Below are 13786 nucleotides of genomic sequence, written 5' to 3'. Positions count from 1 at the left end.
CGGTCCCGTTCCCGGTCCCAGGGCACGGCAGCGTCGTGCCGCTCCTGTTCCCGGTCCCGGTCCCAGTCCCACGCCAGTGCGCTTCCCAGCACGCAGAGTCGCGGCGCGCTGCGGTGCCCAGCCGCGTGTGCCGCCACATGTTTTCTAAAGATGCCCGGTGCCGGCTGACGGTGGAGGCGGGCCCGGGGCGGGTCCGGCCGGGCGGGGACGGCCCGCGGGTGATGTCAGGCTGATGCTGTCGGTGCGGCGCGCGGTGCATTGTGGGCGAATCCCGCCGCCCGCCGCGGTTCCGAGGGGGAGGATGCGCTCGGGGCCGGCCCGTCCCACAGCCGCAGCCTTAGCGCGCCGGGCCGGCGGCACCGCGCCCGACGTGCCGCACTGAAGGGTGTGGGGCATGCGCTGCCTGCGCCGGCCGCAGCGGGAGGCGCCGGCGGCGGCGGGGCCAGGTGAGCTGGGCCGGGCCGGGCCGCGCCGCGGCAGGCACGGGTGGGGAAGGGAGGGACGGAGGGACCGTCCCGATGGCGGCCTGCGAGGTGCGGGACCGGGGACCGCACCGGGCCGGGCCGTGCCGGGGCTGCGCGCGGGGCACTGCGGGAGATGTAGTTTACCGCCCCACCCGGCACCTCCAGCCGAAGGGAGAGAGTCCCGCGCGCGGGACTCGGGTTCCCAGCGTGCCTGCGGGGGTGGGCGGGCCAGCGGTGGAGTGACGGCCCGGTGCTACCAATGAGAAGGTGGGCCGGGTGGGGCGAACCAACTGCGGAGAGGGGCGGCGGGGAGTGGGGGGGCGGCGTGCCGGCAGCTGCAGTGCAGGGGCGGACGCGGCCACCTCCTCGGCGGGGGGAGGCGGGACGGCCCGAGGTGAGGGCAGGGCGGGGCGAGGCGGGGGCTCGGGCGGCGGCCGCCCCTCGGCGCCGCTCCTGCCGGGCCCGGGGGTCGCGGCGATGCCCGGGGCTGCCGCCGCGGGAGGGGCGGGCAGTGGCCTCGCTCCGCTATGCACGGCAGAGGCGGGGGCGCCCCGAGCCCTGAGAGGCTCCGCCGGAGGGAGCGGCCCCGCCGGGTGGTACCGGGGGACGCTGCCGGTCCCGGTGTCGGGCGGGGGCCGAGGTGCGAAGGCATCCACGACCTTGTGCCGGGCCGGGCTCTAGGGAAACCCACGGAGGGTGTCGGCCACCTCAGGAGGACATGTGCCGCCCGGGGTTGGGCACGGCATCCTTCCCGGGGCCACCGGGTGCCTGTCCAGCCGCACGGGAAAAGCCAGCCCGCTCCGTTGGGGTCTCTGGGGAGGGAGCGCTTCTGTCGCGTTAGGCTGGGATAACTCCGTGGTGTTCGGGTTTCAGGCGGGAGGCTGAGAGTTTCTCCTTTTTGGCGGGGTGGAAATGGTGCTCCTGTGTGCGTGGCCGTGTCTCCTGGGGCTCAGAGTCTCCTGCTATGGTGTCCGTATTGCTGGTGGCGCCCAAGCTGACATTGCTGGATGTGTCCATAGTCGTTGTGCTTTCCCTGCATTCCGGGAGAGGAGGTATCCGGTAACCTGGGTCTAACCCACTGAGGACTCTCGAGACGAACACCATGACCTTGACGTGCATGTAGGATTTAAGAGGGAGCCAGAATGCTGCACGAAGCACTGAAGTCACACTGTCACTCTGACAGCTACTTGCAGGACAAGTTCAAGACCCACTGTGTGTTTTTAGGGGTGGGGACTTCAATACCTGTTGGTATCATGTTTCTAAGCAGTTCAAACCAAGCCTGTTTTGAATTTTCCTAGGTTTGCAAGATGGTTTGATTGGTAGAAAGAAAGGTTTCCTAATTCTACCATTTCACATGGATTTCTTGTAGTGTCACTGAAAATGTTGCCTTTTAGCAGTAAACTTCTCAATGAGTTTTCAGTCAACTGAGATTTTCAGCCTGGGGACTTCTTAAGAGTGGAATTTAACCTCGTGTTGTGTTGTGCCACAGGGTGTGCTAATGCTCCCTCGGCTCGTAGGTGCTATGCCTGTGCAGGTGCTCTGACTGAAGAGCGTCAGTCCTGTCTCACGAGTGTCAGTGTGTCACCACGTCCCAGTGTGCTGCCTTCTTTTGAGAGGATAAAGAGGGGCAGAATAGGAATGATGTGTTAATGTTCTGGCTTTCTTCCTTTGTGTGCCAGTGATCATCCAGCTCATAAGGAGCATCCTCATGGTGATATAGGTGGAATCAGAAACTTTTGAGATGCGGTGCTCATGAATGGCTATGTGGTATTCACTGCTGTTACTGCTGTGTGCTTTTGCGTGCTTTGTGATAATTTCATTCCTTCAGGAGTAGGCTGTGTTCCTCTTCTCTGGCAAAATAAAACACTGGAATCTTTTGTAGGACACCTTTATCATGCCTTGGGGACACCTGCATAACCTTTTTTTTTTAATAGTCCTCAAGGAAAAAGTCAGATCCTTATCAATGCTCTTGGTCTTCTAGAAAGGAGTGTCTCTAGTGCTAGGAAATCTATTCCATCACCCCCCAGCGTGGTGCTCATGGCTCATGTGTGGATTTCCTTCCCTCTCCATCCCCAGCGTTTGTTGGTGGAGGCAAGAGGCAGCCTGCAGCTCTCCTCTAGTGGAAGAAGCTGGCACTTGTTTTTCAAAGCAGGAATGATCAGACAGATCCAGGAAGAGCCAAATCTGTCTTTCTTTATCTTCAGTGTGGGAATCCCTTCATGCTGTTTCTTGCTCTCTCTTATGGAAAGATTGACTTATCACTTTATGGTTTGTCAGGTAGCACACTCCTCTCACGTGGGTCTTGCTGTGGGCTCATCTCTTCAATTGTGTCCTTTCAGTTTTTTGCCTTAGTCTTATCTGTGTGTGTATCAATGTGCAGACTCCGGGTTCGGGAGTGGTTCCTCATCCTGGGAAGCTCCTAGGTTAGATTTGTTTGCCAAAGCTCCATAGTGACCTTCCAGTAACATTGATTCACTTTGAAAACAGAGCAGAGGGCAGAAAATAGGTCTTCACGGAGGAATAGGTGTTTATAAAATCTTCAAGGACTTTGCAAACTTCCTTCATTTTTAAGGACGTGTGGGCTTCGTTGGTACCTTCTACTTTGAGTATTGCAAGGCACGGCCGAGTATTTGCTGGAGTTATTGTGGAAGCATTTGCTAAAAAACTCTTTTAGCTCTGCTGGTTTACTGAGCAAGATACAGAGTGGGCATAACCAGTGCTTTCCTCCCTTTCTTCCATCAAAGATAACAAAAAAGAGAGTATTCCTCTGAAACAACATTAAATCCCCTTAAATGTCATTGTGGGACACAATCCCATTGGAATAAATGTTAAGATTGCTTTGAGAGGGAGGAATAAGGAAGGCCAGCTATGAGCCTTCAGCACCTCCCTCCTAGTCCAGAGGAAGAGTGGGAGAATCTGTTGGGTATTTGTTGAAACTTTAGGAGTGAGAGGTGAGGGAGATGGTGTGGCTTTTACATGGTGCATCTGAAAATTGAGACTCCCTTGCATGTGAGTGTTTGCCTGGCTATGAGCTGGACAGTGGCAATCCTTGTTGGTCAGGCCAATCCATGGTCTTCTCCACAACAGTGCCCAGTGCCTGTGGATCACACTGTTGAGAGCCACAGCAGTTATCCCCAAAAATGTGGAAAATAATCTAGCAATGACAATGTGTCTTGGGCATTAATGTATCAAGTGATTTTTCACATGAACTTTTCTGGTTTTTTGGAGACTGGTCAATACATCAATATATTAGACTCAACAGGGAAAATATAAAACTGCCACAGTACGTTTTTTCATGGGATTCACAATCCATTGGTCCCATTTGGTCTTACCCAGTCCCACACTGTTTTCTGTTGGGCCTTCTCCACTACTCAAGAGCTGCACACATGGGAAAGGATCTTTTTTTTGTAGTTGAGAAGGAAGGTGTTGACAGTGTGATGGACTGTAGAGCTAATCAAACAAGATGTGTTTGGAAACCCTTTGCTTTTGGTGTCAAGCTGTGCCATCTTTAATTTGGTGAGCAATATGAAAGGAACAAACTGGATCCTGGGCTGGCTCCAGACAGATAGGTGCAATGGAGAGCAGGGAATGCCTGTGGGCATAGATTTCCTCTTAGAAGAAATGAGGCATCCCAGCCTTCAGAAAGAGATCTTGTGTCAGCTGTGGCAGATGGAAGTGGATTTCTCTCTGTCTGTGCAGCAGGAGATGTTGTCAGGCCCACTGTCAGCCCAGGAGCTGCCTGGGTACAAAGCTTTGGTGGCCTCCCAGTCAGACAGGAAAACACAAAGGGAGCATTGATGTCTGGTGAAAAGGTTTTGATTGCAGGATCATATATTCAGCTGCTCAGGCCAAACCCCTGCATTGCTCCAGTTCTTTCTCTACCAGTGAGCAAGAGATGATGCTCAGGGAAAGGCTAAGAAGATGGGCACACTGTGCTTGCCCTGGTTACACCCCTTATCACCTTGGTGGTACAGGATGCAGCTTTTCAGCCTTTTTATTTGTTTGCCTGAGTAATTTTCCACATACACAAGGTGTGACCTGTGTGCTAAGAGCGCTCTGTTTTGAAACCTAGCTCTGCATTCCTATGTGTTTTCCTGTCTTTTAGCCAGTTACTAGTTTTAGAGAAACTTTAGTTTTATCCTGGAACATACTAATTTCCAAGGCCTTTGGCCTGATACCACACGTGCTTGTCGAGTCTTCCTAAAAGCACCTTGCCTATCGTAATAGATCTATAAATCAGGGCTTCTCCCTTCTGCCTGCCACTTAGTTTAATTTTTAATCTTCAGTTTTCTAAACATGTCTGTTGTGGAAGACTGATTTTCCAGATCCTCTGCAGAGCTCTTCAAAATAAACAGCAGCCAAAAATCCTTGGTATCTTCTTTCTGATCTTTCCTTCAGTCTTTCTGTTTCTTATCTGTCCATCATTTAGCAGACTGGCTGGGTGGCCTCTCATCATGTGTGGGTAGAAAATACGTAGATTTTATCCATAAGAATTTATTTAATCTCTTCTTCATCATCAGGAAAAAACATCATCACTTGGAATAATTTGTACTGTTTTCTTCTTTTGCACATTTTATTCTAAAAACCTTCTTGTTGGCCCATTAAGTCAGAATTAAAATGAAGCAGAAGTTGCACTGGCCAAAGAATTTTCTTTCTTTCATTTCTTTTTTTCTAAAGGTGATACATTTCTGTTCAACAAAGTGGAATTATTTGTAAGTTATATTTAAAATTTCATCTTGGTAATATATCCTGATCTGCATGAGGAAACTGAAGTTCCCCATTGCCTCCTGTTTCCTAAAGGCACAGGCCATCTGTTCTCACATGGCAAATCACTGTTACTGCTTTATGCGGGTCTGATGGGGTGGCTTTACTATTACATTTTTTCCATTTAGCCTTGATACAAAATAATTTCTTTATCTCCTGTGAGTCTGTCTGTTTATTTTGTAGTATGTAGTACTCCTTCTCCCCTGGAGTGACCTGGCCTTTTTCTGTGTACCTTTTCCATGGAGCACTGGAGAATGTGCCTGGGTAACTCCATGTTCATCCTTGAATCCATTCATCTTTGTTCCCTACCATACCTCTGAAACCTGTTGCATCTCTGGTTTTTTGGGTTCCATTTAAATACCTTATAATCCTGAAACTCCTCTTTCTCTGTGTGTGTGTGATGTTTCTTCTAAAATTCAGTCCATTTTTTCCCTGAACTTGTAGTTCTTAGTGAGAATCTGCCTCCCAGCACCTGCTGTGCCACTCCTGCCCCAGACTGATCTATAGTTTCTTGATATGCAGCTTAAATTCTTGGTACCTGTTCTGCTCACTGAAACAAGGGTATGATGTAGCTGTCCAGTACTTTCACCTTCATAGAGGCATCTGCACAGTGCTTCTCTTGATTGGACACTCTAATAAATTGTCTGGCTTGTTTCCCTCATTTCATGAAAGTTGCTTGTTTGCTTCCTGTAGCTCCTCAGCCAGAGAATAGAAGTCACCTTTGTGGTGACATTGTATTAGGAAACTTAGACTTTGTGGTCTTATTATGTCTTGAATTATTTAAACAGAACCTAGCTGTGTTAGACTTCTAAAATTTATTAGTTTAGGAGTTGTGCAAGTAATTTATTGAAACTAACTGATTTCTTTACATTTTGTTATCCTTGGGAAAAAAAAAAAAGATTGCCTCAGGCAGAGTTACTCCAGTGTTTTTAAGCAGAAGGGACTGAATCTTGTCATCTCACAGAAGGCCAAGAGCTTCCTGCTGTGGAGACAAACACAGAGCACAGCTTGACTGAAGCTGAAATGGATCTGAGGTCTGCTCCTCGGTTGTGCTGCCACTTGCATTTGACTGACCCTACAGTGAACCAATTCAGGAAGCTCTAAGCCAAGGAAATGCTCTTATTTATTAGGAAGACAAATCATTTTTTCTGCTAGTACAGGTCACTGAACCCATAGTAGCCCACTGGCCCATGGTGGAATCCTACATACATGAGTTCAGATCTAGAAGGGGAGAGGGGAACTGTTTCTCTTAATTTCAGGCAGATTTTTCAATTGGCTAATTAGGAACCTGAAGCTGTGGATCCAGCTTTGGGTTCTGTAGAATTTATAGGGTAATGTAGGTAATATGGTGTAACAGTGCTCCCATTAATTCTCACCTGTCATTCATTAGCATCTAAGCACACAAAATGTGATTTTTGGGTGGGTGTTGGGTTTTATGGGTTTTGGGGTGTTTTTTTGTGTTTTTGCTTTTAGTAAAATTGGCAGTAGCTAAAGTGTGCCTTCTTAGAGTGCCCAACCTTGGTCTGAAAAGAGAATCCACCATCTTTCTTGTTCCAGATCCTGACCTTAAGGAAAACACCCATGAAAAACTAATCTGCAGTTGTCAGGTTTCAGCTTCTAGCAGTGAGCTAGAATGCCAGAGCTCTTCAGTTTCTTAAGTTTTCATAGTAGGGAGGTACTTCTCCACTATATTCTCTTGCTTTTGGGGGTTTTCTTTGGCCTAAGTGCCATGAATTTTAGAGAATTTAGTTTTCAGGTAGAAGGCACCTTCCAGCCTTTTTTTCTGATTCAAGACTTTTAGTAGCCATGTGGCATGGATTACTGGACTCTACCAGTCTCTACTGTCTCTCACCAGTAGGCAGGGTCAGAATTGCCTCCCTTTTTTTTGTGCTTCTCTCTGTAGCAATGCTCTGCTCTGTGTGCATGACCTCTATGGCTTATTCATAGATGTCTAAGTGTGAGTTTGGTTGTATTAAGAAGCATTTTGTTGAAGATACCCTTTTTTCTTTCTGCTGTTCCCCATTTCTATGAAGAAATAAGGAGTGGTTGCTTCTCAAGCAGAGACAAGGCTTATGGGGCTTTGTCCACTGAGCCAGCAGGACAAAAAAGAAAATGTAAAAGGTGGAAATGCAAAGGGCAGGTAGTCAAGTAGTTTGTCACTCTTGTGACAGTTATCTGGGGGAAATGACAGGAGCCATTTGGTTTCCAGGGCTCAGAGCTATCTGGTTGCATAGGTCCTGCAGCCTCTTTTCAGGTCTAGTGGCAGCTCAGGAGCTGGTATTTCTGGTGTGCTTGTTACTTCTTTTGCAAAACACATTTTCTTTAACCTTGCTGCCTGTGTTTCTGATTGGGATGAGATTATATATGTTTTTCCCCTTCCAAACATCCCAGGCTGGACTTGAACCAGTAATTGTTCTGTCTGTGGAGTATTTATTATTAGAAGCATTCACCAGGAGCCAGTTTACTCTGGCAAGCTGAGCATAGAATGCACAATTACTCATTTCAGGTTGAGATAGGCTTGAAGAATTGCTATGAGCATTGACCAAGTCACATACAAAATTTACTTTTCCAGTACTTTACTACAGCTATTAATAGAAAATAATTTTTACATTAAAATATGGCATAAGGTTCATGATGCTTTTTTATAGAAACAAGTTCTGACCATATTAGTTCTGTAACAGGAAATTCTCAGAATCCAGTTACTTGGCATAGCACCGGAAAATTAAGGAACAAAGTATAAATGTGGTTTATGTTGATGAATCGGTCTAGAAGAACAGATTTTAAAGTTTTGTTGGGGGTTTTACTGGTGGTTTTGATTGTTTGTATTTGTTGGTTTTTAGGTTTTTTTTTTTTCTCTGACACAACAAGCTGGTGTAAAATCTGATAGCAGAAGGAGAAGGCACATGCCTCAGTCATAGAGCTGCTTAACTCCACAGATAGGAAAATTCCTGGATGGGAAGCAATTGTTTACATGTTCTGGGAGAGTGCAAGCAGGTACTGACAGTTGTGAACTAGATGGCATTCTCAGCACATGTGGAAATGGCTTTTATAGAGGCAGTCCTGACCAGCTTGTAGAGCTCTCCAGAATCTTGGTAACACCCTTGTTCCTTGGAAACTGACTCACACAGCATTGCAGAAAGGAATGAAACAGACCACGCTTGCACGTACAAGAATTCTTGTATCTTTTACTAGGATGTTCTTGCATAGACTAAATACCACCAACTAGAAGCAGTGCACAGACTGTGAGGGTGCAGTATCCCAGGGATTCCTTTGTTGGAGGCTCTTCCTCAGAGGCACCAGCTTGAGCTATTACATCATTGCTGCACCAACTCTTTTCAAAGGAAAATGAGTTGACATCTGTGTGGACTCTCTATGTACTTTTGGGTTTGGTCATGCAGCAAGAGTCTTATGGAAAGAATGGGGGCTTTTCATATCAGCAGGGAAGAGTGTGTAGTGGAGAGGAAATATACAATTTGGTAGAATCAGTACAGTTACCTGCAGAAATTGCTGTGATGCATTCCCAGCCCACATGAGAGGCACTACAGGAATCTGTAGGAATTACCCTGCCCAGTGCAGCTGTAAAGGCTATGGCCAGGCAGCCTCTGGGACAAGGTGCTGTTGTGGCAATGACCAGAGGCAAAGGCCAAATTTGATAGACTCCAGGACTATGTATAAGAAGGACTGCTCAACAGAAGAAGAGAAACAGTGGGAAAAGTGGGAAGCAACCCAAAATGGTGATGGAGTAGGGACAATTGAGGTAAAACTGATTCTGCCAAAGAAATATTTAATCACTCCATCTGGAGCGTTTCATGAAAAACCTCCAGGGGGAACTGAGGCAATAGCTAACAAAGTACAAAAGGTATGGATGGCTCCAGAGAATCACAAACTCTCTTTAGAAGGTGTTTGGCTAACAGGAACTTAAATCCCAGTGGTGTCCAGCTTACTGGATTCATGTGAACACTTGATCCAGTATGCTTTTTATATGCACAGAGTTCAAAGAGCAAAGTGTGCTCAGTGATATCCATCCACTCCACTTGAAATGCAGGTACATTATATACAGCCTGGAAGTGAAGTGTTAATTAAGGCATTCTATAGGAAATCCAAATTAGAACCTGTGCAGGAAGGTCCATGTGCTGTTTTATTGTGTTCCTAGTTTGCTGTTAAAGATTTAGGTAAGGAAAATTGAATATGCCATTCTCACATCAAACAAGTAGTGATGATCAACCAGTTGATAAATTACTGGCTCCTGAGAATCTTTCATGATATTGTATTGGGAATCACTTATTTGTGCACAGGAATCTATAACCTTGGACTGTACCCTGTGATAATCTTGTTCGTTTCAATTCTCTTAAGTTTGTTATATAAGTGGCAATGTTGTAGAAGGACAGTGGTTCAATGCCTCAAAATTGTTTTCTTTTTCCTTTTACTACATTAGCAGGTGAGATTAATTAAGATAAAGGAAGAACTGTTGAGGAACACACCTTGTGCAGGTAGCTGGGTGTGCAGCTGCTGTGGGAGCTGCAGGTTGTGCCCTGGGTGGCAGGAAATGTCTGGAGGCCCAGGCAAGGGGCCATGAACTGGTGCCACCCCTTTGCCAAACAAAGGGCATGGGGACATACAGGGCTGGCTGTCTGGTTCATCCAGAGACTCTGTGGAACCCAAATAAAACAGGAGAAGACCCCAGACCAAATATCCTCATTTACCAAGAGGCACATGCAAGGGGCACCAAGAACATGAGAGGAACACAGCCTGTTAGGGCATGAAAGTCCAGTGGTGCCAGTGTGACTCGCAGAGTGTTCCTGAATGGTCAAACAGGAAAGTTTCCCGAGCCAGCTGTCTGCAAACTAAAAGGGGATGAGACAGAAGATCAGAGAATGAAATTGTAGATTTGCAAGCAGCAGAGGAAGGATGAACCTACTTCCCTGAGCATGCTCCAACTAGGGGGAAGAGTTCCTTACAAAAATGAGAAAATGGTTACAGAAGGGTTGTAGAGGGATGATTTAAGTGACTAACAGTTGGCATGATTTGTCATGTTTTTGTCAGTCCCAGGAAACCTCTTCTGTGTAATAACAGATAGAATATCCGTTGTGATCAGCACTGGGCTTGAAAACTGAAAAAAAATTTGTCTCATTTAGTCTCATTTAGGCTGATATGACATCAGTGCAGCAAGTGGCAGTTGCCCCACTTACGCTAATTTTTATTATGAAAGTGCTTGGTAATATGAAGTCTACATCATAAATCTATAAATACATGAATTTTCCTAGCAAAATACCCTGTCTTCCAGAATTTGAATTAAATTATGACATCTCTCATCAGGAACTTACTCTAAAGAACTTTTTGACAAGTTTATTTAATACTTGATGGTTATGATGACTGCATCTATCATAAAATTTTTTGAATGGGTAAGGTGAACACAGCTTTCTCTGGAATGGAGGTTTAAAATGTTTGATCTTAGGCTGTGGGCCCTTTAATAACCTGATATAATAGGTTATAACAAGACCATTGAGCAACGGATGTTATCAGTTTGCTGTGCACCTGAGTGCTTTTTTCAAGATAAAATCATGTTATTCAAGAATAAAGACTCAAGGAAGGTCCTGTTGACCACTCTGAAAACTGACTTGGAATGGCCACATTGATGAATAACAGGCTCTGCACAAAAGCAGAGAGAGGGGACCGGATGTGCCTGATGGGACATTCTGCATTACCTGACGATCTGGTCACACTCTGGTCCAGGATCAGGTGATGACAACATTCCCTTGTGTGTCACGTGTAGGTTGAGTCTGATATCCTAAGTACAACCTATGTTTAGTTCTTGCTTTTATTCAGATATATTTGTTTTGGCTGCCAGCAGACTACTCAAGCTTTTCAGTAGTGATTTATATTCATTTTGCAGGTACAGATACTTAAGCTGCAGTTAAATGTTCATTGTAAGCAAACCATAATGCTTGCCTGTTAAATTAGTGGAGGTTGAGTTGGTTATGATATCAGAGGGATTTCCTGGAGCTGGATTTAATATTCTGCTTGTTTCAAATTTGAAGCAACTCTGTCAAGGAGATTGGTGGAAGATAATAATAGACTTTCCTTTCAAATTGTCCTGCTCCCCATTGTTTTGCTTTTACTGCTGAGATGTATTTGGGGAGGATTAGGATCACATAAACCCCTGGCAGTGTAGGCATGCTTATCTGGTGTGCATTCCTAATGATTTGTTGTCATAATTACCTGTGCTGATTCTCCCTGCAGATAGGTGGGTTTGGCACAGAAATTACTGGTGTGTCTGACTGCTCTGTAATGTGTGTGAATGCAGTCTCTGGCAGTGTGGTGTTGTTTGTTTAGAGGTTTTGTTTGATTTCCTCTAGTCCTGTGCTGTTGCTTTCACTGTGCAGGCAGTGATAATTCAGTTGGCTGTGCAACTGGGTAGCCATAATAATGCTGTCAAGGTGCATCTGTTACTGTGTTTAATATGTATGTTCTGCTCAGTGCAGCCTCGTGTTAGCAGAGAATCTGGACCTTGATTGATTGCAGTCTGTCTTGATTGCAGCTTTTTTTTTTGTTTGTTTTTCCCAGTTACTCCTTAATGGTCATAAACCATTCAAAGATGAAAAATTGTCCCAGCGTCTTGCAACCTCACCTTTAGATGTTTTGATTTTTACAGAACTGAAATGCTGTGATCAGCAAGTCCAGAATTTCTAAGGATGGTGCCATTCCCTGCCTGTGAGAAGAATATGTCACAGAGGAGGCTTTAGGCTGCAGCTGATAGGAGTTGAGCCTGCTCTCTAAGTGGGGTTTGCTGCAGCAGGGGCAGGCAGTGAAGGGAGATGTCTTCAAGGAATAATTCAGAACCTTACGAGCTCCTGCTGTCAGACCTACCCTAACAGTGTATGGCTTGTTTTTAATTCCTGTTTCAAGTTCAGCAGGGAGTATGGTGTATTCCAGGGCTGAGGGGCTGTTAGTCCAGTGCACTGTATTTTTTTTAATCGACTTATTTTCTTGTTCTGTTACACACATTCCTACTCTGATAACAGAATGCTAGTGCTCGGTACAAAGATGTAAGGGTTTTTAGTTTGTTTCAATGTGAGTGATTTCATTTTTATGGTTGGTATTGTGGGTTGGAAGGAGATGATGTTGGAAAAACAGTGAGGAAGACTGAGTCCATGCCGCTACTGCTGCCATTAACTGAGCCCTAGTGCTGCTGAGCAGTGGCACTTGGAAGCTCCACTGTTTTTTATTTTCTTACTTCTAAGCATTCTCAGTCCTCCTTGTTACTGTTTCATTCATGTTCATGTTGGGAACAGCTAAATTATGCTTTAATTCTATTTACATCTATTTTTTTGTTGTTTCTGCCATGCAGGTATTGGACAGAGAGATTGACCTGATTTCTAGACTGCAGTTTATTGGGCTACTTCTTTTGGTTTTGCAGTTATCTAACTTTGTCTCATAAAAAGAAAAAAAAGTTGTAGTTTACATCAATTTTCCTTAACACCTCAGGGATCCAGTCTTAGGGTGGATCATGCTCCTGAGCTGGTTCATTATGGGGAATTTGATCAAGTAAAAAGGGTCATGGGTTACAGCAATGTAAATTGTTCTCATTTGTAGACTTCCAGAGGTAAGAATGTGTCCTGAAATGAAGTGGGATATTGCAATTCCTCCATAGTGAGATTAAGACCCTTAGTAAGGTGGTGAGAGACAGAATTCCATAGCTTTGTTCTGCTGTTTAATAACCACCTCGTGTCTGATGAGTTTTGAGCTTGATGTGAGTGGGTTGTATTTTGAGCATTCCAACTGTGGTGTACTGGGACTGAAGCAAGCCAACATAGAAAAGATCTCATATATTCATTAGGAATTCCTACAGGATGTGCTTAGTATTTATAAGTTTAATTTGAAGAATGCTATAATCCTGTAAAATTAGGAAATATTTTTATTCCAATAAAGATGTTTAAAATTTTTCTTCATGAAAGAGAACCTTGTAAAGGTGGTTGGGCTGTGTGTATGAGACTTTTTCCCATTGATTCTTTATTTTTTGTTCTCCGGCCACCGTGAAGAGCTAAAGAAGACATATACATTATATATACACTCCTGCTGCTGAAAGCACCTCACCAAAACACAAGTCGGGCCATATTGAGTCATACCACAGGTCCATCTAGGCCAGTATCCTGACCTGAGTTGGCTAGGAATGGGTATGTAAGATAGAGAATTAATGCTGGAAAGGCATATAAAATGACTCCTCAGACTGCTTTTGCCACTTTCACTAAACTGGTGAACATGGGGTTTTTTTGCATTTCTTTTATTATAAATGCCAAGACTAAATTTATAAAGCTATAAAGTTTATATGTTTGTAAAGTTTGTATAGTTGGCTGAAGGAGTTATGAGTATGGAAGAACTGATTTCACACTTCTTCATGCTGAGGTTGGCCAAGAGATGGAATTTGATCCTACTGTTGTCACTGTTTATTTCTCAGCTGCTTTCCTTTGTGTTTCACTTGCTATTTCTAGGAAGGCAGTTTTAGATATCTTAGGCTTGCTCAACTCCCTTGCATGAATTCATGGGACAGGGATACACGA

General features: G+C 45.3%; 1 protein-coding gene across 2 annotated transcripts in view; it reads left to right on the top strand.

Moving 5' to 3' along the window:
• Window positions 1-288: 288 nt before the first annotated feature.
• Window positions 289-13786, top strand: part of TTBK1 (tau tubulin kinase 1) — a 103920-nt gene continuing 90422 nt past the window's right edge. The window contains exon 1 of one of the 2 annotated variants that reach the window (XM_053973227.1): window positions 289-446. The gene's annotated coding sequence lies outside the window, so the exon portion shown is untranslated. Of the gene's footprint in view, window positions 447-1049; window positions 1105-13786 lie in introns of those variants that run through there. The other variant, XM_053973229.1, reaches the window with a different exon arrangement.

The sequence above is a fragment of the Vidua macroura genome, chromosome 3, assembly GCF_024509145.1.
Source record: "Vidua macroura isolate BioBank_ID:100142 chromosome 3, ASM2450914v1, whole genome shotgun sequence".
In the NCBI taxonomy this organism is placed as follows: Eukaryota; Metazoa; Chordata; class Aves; order Passeriformes; family Viduidae; genus Vidua; species Vidua macroura.
Note: the sequence above shows the minus strand (reverse complement) of the source record. Positions and strands in the feature narration are given on the sequence as shown.